This window comes from Chaetura pelagica, unplaced genomic scaffold, assembly GCF_000747805.2.
Source record: "Chaetura pelagica isolate M959 unplaced genomic scaffold, ChaPel_1.0 scaffold332, whole genome shotgun sequence".
NCBI classification, from domain to species: Eukaryota; Metazoa; Chordata; class Aves; order Apodiformes; family Apodidae; genus Chaetura; species Chaetura pelagica.
In genome coordinates, this window is record NW_009952480.1 from 577,791 (window position 1) to 583,375 (window position 5,585).

The 5,585-nt window shown below is 45.6% G+C and overlaps 1 pseudogene; it reads left to right on the plus strand.

Annotated features, from left to right (window-relative positions):
- Positions 1-1,257: 1,257 nt before the first annotated feature.
- Positions 1,258-5,107, plus strand: LOC104398581 (annotated as a pseudogene).
- The last annotated feature ends 478 nt before the right edge of the window (positions 5,108-5,585 follow it).

A 5,585-nucleotide genomic window follows, 5' to 3' on the forward strand; every position in this document is an offset into this window, starting at 1 on the left:
TATTACCAGTTCAAGGATTGGGAGCAGTCAGGAACAGACACATGATGCAGATCAAGTCCTGGCTGCAAGGCTGGTGTTGCTGAGAGGGTTTTGGCTTTTATGATAACAGGACCTTCTACGAGGACTACAACCCACTGGGAAGGGATGGAATCCACCTCTCTAAGAGAGGCAGGGGAATCTTTGGCAACAGGCTGGCTGACTTGGTGAGGCTGCTTTAAACTGAAGGACATGGGAGGAGGGATCTAAAATGGCAATGATCACTCCAACCTCACCACTAGAATCGAGTATCCAGGCCACCCAGAGTAGTGTAAAATGTGCTTCAGCTGTCTGCTTAAATGAGAACCAAAAGATCAGCCTCCTGAAGTGTATGTATACAAATGCACTCAGTCTGGGAAATAAACAGGAGGAACTGGAGCTCCAGGCCCAGTCAGATAATGGTGATATCATAGGAATAACTGGAACATGATGGGATGACTCACATGACTGAAGGACTGTGATAGATGGCTACAGGCTGTTTTGTAAAGACAGGAAGGGAAGAAGAGATGGAGGAGTCACACTCTATGTTAAGGAAAACCTTGAATGTATAGAAGTTAGCTATGGTAATTGTAGTTTTATGTTGAATGCCTCTGGATCAAAATCTGAGGGGTTGTCTCCAAGGGTGACCTTACAGTAGGCACCAGTAACTGACCCCCAAATAACGATGATAGACCAATGAAGAGATATTCGAATGGCTCAGGCAAGCTTTGGGTCAGCAAAATCTGGTCCTTATGGGAGACTTTAACTACCCAGACATTTGCTGGAGGAATAACACTGCAGTTCACCTGGCATCTGTCAAGTTCCCGGATGTGCTTGCTCACACAAATGTCGGATGTGCCAACCAGAAATGGGGCACAGCAGGACTTACTACTCACTAACTGAGAAAAACCTGCTCTGTAATATCTCTGTTAGTGACAGGCTTGGCTGAAGTGACCACGATATTATAGAGTCTGGGATTCTGCTGAGCATAATGAAAGTTAATTCGAGAACAAATGTTTCAAATTTTAGAAGAGTGAACTTCAGCTTGCTCAGGGCTCAGTTGGAAGGGATCCTGTGGGAAGTTTCCGTGGAGGGTAAGGGGCTAGTGAGTGCTGGGAGTTTTTCAAGAACACTAATATGCAAAACCAGTTCATCCCCACTAAAGCCAAGGGATGTAGGTGGAGCAAGAGACCCCTTTGGCTTAACTGGGAGCTGCTGGGTCTGCCCCAAACCAAAAGGGAGATGTACCAGAGGTGGAAAAGTGGAACATTAGTGGGTGAAAATTACAAGGGCATTTCCAGGGCATGCAGAGATGCAGCTAGAAAAGCAAAAGCTCAGTTTGAGCTGACATTGGCCAAAGATGTCAAAAACTTCAGATATGCTAACCACAAGCAGAAACAGAGGAATAATATTGGCCCACTAATAAACAGGAGAGGTGAACTAGTCACCAACAATGTTGGAAAGGCAGAGGTCCTCAACACCTTCTTCACCTCTGTCTTTACCAGTGCTATTGGGTCCCAGGCCATAGGAACAAAAGTCCAGACTGATGCAGACACCAACACGCCATCAGTGAAGGAAAAGTTGGTGTGTCAACTATTGCAGAAGCTTGACCCATACAAATTGATGGGCCCAGATGCCATCCACCCTGGGGTGCTGAGAGAGCTGCTGATGTCATTGCAAATCTGGTCTCCATAACCTTTGAGAAGTTGTGGAGACTGGGAGATGTCCCTGGAGAATGGAGGAAGGCTAATGTCACCCCCATCTGCAAGAAGGTTTCAAAGGAAGACTCAGGTAATTACAGTCCCATTAGCCTCACTTCAGTCCCTGGAAAGGTCATGGTGCAGATCCTCCTGGGGACTGTCAAAAGTAAATTGAAGCACATGATTGGGAAAAGCCAACACGGGTTTACCAGGGCCAAATCGTGCTTGACAAACCTGATCGCCTTCTACTACAAAGTAACCTGCTTGGTTGATGCTAGGCAAGTGGTGGATATCATCTACCTGGACTTCTCTGAGACTTTTGATATGGTACTCCAAAGCATCCTCCTGGAGAAACTGACTTGTTATGGCCTTGACAAGTGGTCTGTGCCAGTGGGGAACTGGCTGGCAGACCATACCCAGAGGGTGGTAGTAAATAGCTCCTCCTCAAACTGGCAACTAGTCACATGTGGGGTCTCCCAGGGATTGATATTGGGTCCAATGCTGTTTAAAATCTTCATAAGTCATCTGGATGTTGGGATCAAGAGTACCCTTGTGAAGTTTGCTGACAAGACCAAGATGAGTGTAGAAGTTGACACTCCAGAAGGGAGAGCAACTGTCCAGGATGACCTGGGCAGACTGGAGGAATGGACTAACAAAAAACCTTCAGTTCAACAGAGAGAAGTGTAAGGTCTTTCACCTGGGAACACATAACACAGGAGCACAGTCCAGACTGGGATCCACCTGACTGAAGAGCAGCCCTGTGGAAAGGGACCTAGGGGTCTTGGTGGATAACAGGCTCAACATGAGTGAGCAGTGTGCTGCAGCAGAAAAGAAAACCAGTAGTATGCTGGGCTGCATCAACAGGGCATCAGCAGCAGAGATCAAGAAGTCATCATCCCGCTCTATTCAGTGCTTATCAGACCACACCTGGAGTACTGTGTTCAGTTTTGGTCCCTGCTCTACAAAAAGGATGTGGACAGGCTGGAGAAGGTCCAGAGAAGGGCCACAAGGATGATCAGAGGACTGGAGGACCTGCCATATGAGGAGAAGAAAGGGAGATGTACCAGAGGTGGAAAAGTGGAACATTAGTGGGTGAAAATTACAAGGGCATTTCCAGGGCATGCAGAGATGCAGCTAGAAAAGCAAAAGCTCAGTTTGAGCTGACATTGGCCAAAGATGTCAAAAACTTCAGATATGCTAACCACAAGCAGAAACAGAGGAATAATATTGGCCCACTAATAAACAGGAGAGGTGAACTAGTCACCAACAATGTTGGAAAGGCAGAGGTCCTCAACACCTTCTTCACCTCTGTCTTTACCAGTGCTATTGGGTCCCAGGCCATAGGAACAAAAGTCCAGACTGATGCAGACACCAACACGCCATCAGTGAAGGAAAAGTTGGTGTGTCAACTATTGCAGAAGCTTGACCCATACAAATTGATGGGCCCAGATGCCATCCACCCTGGGGTGCTGAGAGAGCTGCTGATGTCATTGCAAATCTGGTCTCCATAACCTTTGAGAAGTTGTAGAGATTGGGAGATGTCCCTGGAGAATGGAGGAAGGCTAATGTCACCCCCATCTGCAAGAAGGTTTCAAAGGAAGACTCAGGTAATTACAGTCCCATTAGCCTCACTTCAGTCCCTGGAAAGGTCATGGTGCAGATCCTCCTGGGGACTGTCAAAAGTAAATTGAAGCACATGATTGGGAAAAGCCAACACGGGTTTACCAGGGCCAAATCGTGCTTGACAAACCTGATCGCCTTCTACTACAAAGTAACCTGCTTGGTTGATGCTAGGCAAGTGGTGGATATCATCTACCTGGACTTCTCTGAGACTTTTGATATGGTACTCCAAAGCATCCTCCTGGAGAAACTGACTTGTTATGGCCTTGACAAGTGGTCTGTGCCAGTGGGGAACTGGCTGGCAGACCATACCCAGAGGAGGGTAGTAAATAGCTCCTCCTCAAACTGGCAACTAGTCACATGTGGGGTCTCCCAGGGATTGATATTGGGTCCAATGCTGTTTAAAATCTTCATAAGTCATCTGGATGTTGGGATCAAGAGTACCCTTGTGAAGTTTGCTGACAAGACCAAGATGAGTGTAGAAGTTGACACTCCAGAAGGGAGAGCAACTGTCCAGGATGACCTGGGCAGACTGGAGGAATGGACTAACAAAAAACCTTCAGTTCAACAGAGAGAAGTGTAAGGTCTTTCACCTGGGAACACATAACACAGGAGCACAGTCCAGACTGGGATCCACCTGACTGAAGAGCAGCCCTGTGGAAAGGGACCTAGGGGTCTTGGTGGATAACAGGCTCAACATGAGTGAGCAGTGTGCTGCAGCAGAAAAGAAAACCAGTAGTATGCTGGGCTGCATCAACAGGGCATCAGCAGCAGAGATCAAGAAGTCATCATCCCGCTCTATTCAGTGCTTATCAGACCACACCTGGAGTACTGTGTTCAGTTTTGGTCCCTGCTCTACAAAAAGGATGTGGACAGGCTGGAGAAGGTCCAGAGAAGGGCCACAAGGATGATCAGAGGACTGGAGGACCTGCCATATGAGGAGAGACTGAGAAAATTGGGTTTGTTCAGCCCTGAGAAGAGAAGGCTTAGGGGAGACCTTATTACAATGTTCCAGTACTTAAAGGGTGGTTACCAAGAAGATGGAGACTCCCTATTACAAGGAGTCACATGGAAAAGACAAGGTATAATGGGCACAAATTGCTCCTGGGGAGATTCCGATTGGACACAAGAGGTAATTTTTTCCCCATGAGGACAATCAAACATTGAAATAGTCTCCCAAGGGAAGTGGTAGATTCCCCCACATCGGACAGTTTTAAGCCTCAGTTTGACTGGGTGCTGAGCCATCTCTTATAAGCTATGGTAGTACCTAGAAAGGTTAGACCAGATGATCCTTGAGGTCCCTTTCAACCTGGCATTCTATTATTCTGTGATACAATCAACAGCAAGAAACAAGGTATCTATCAGCACAGCATGGATGGACCAATTTAACACACCAAAGTTCTTCCTTTTAAAAAAATGTTCCACTTTCATATGTACTAGAAAACCAGGGAATTACTTCTTTAAGTGTACTACCAGTACAATTCTGTGTCATTCCTCAAGCTTACTTTCTAGATAAGAGATTCTAGAGGATCATGGATAGTGACAGTAAAGTGCAGACCTGCCTGGCCATGTAATCCCTGGCAGTAGCAAAAGCTTACACTTAGTGTCCTCCATTGAACCAGGCATAGATGATGACTGTAGAGACTTCTGTCCTTTCATCCTAAAAACTTTTTTTGCTTTTGTCCTTCAGCTTTGCAATTACCAGTCCACTTTTTTTCCAGCTGAAGATCTTTGAAAACAATACCACTTCAGGAATTCTATTACTCCTGTAGCACAGGTCCTTTTTAATGTGTTTCTCAGCAGTTAAATTTTTTTTTAGAACTCAGCAAAAACTCTACGCTTCCTTCTGGAGAAGGTACTCAAGTTCAACCTAAGACATGTAAACAAGGTGGTACCTCCTCTCTGGTGCTATTCCCACCTGCCCTTTTGGTGTACTGTTTGCCCTAAATCTCTCTGTGATTTGGAAACTGATATAGGCAAATAACAGAGGCAATACTAGGAGTTAAAAGAGGGCAATTGTAGACATGCTGCCAAAGGCCTGAAACAACCAAAATTCACCTGCCACCAAGTGAAAACTGAGCTATGTTTGGAATCAGCAGAAATGTATATTGAAATTTATCCTATCAAATTCTTCATAAAAACATGAAAATGTGTGGGGTTTAGGCTAGTATAGAAAAATACCTCTTAATCCATTATGCAAGTAACACACTGTTCTTTGTTACTACTAATTATAAGATACATGTGCACATT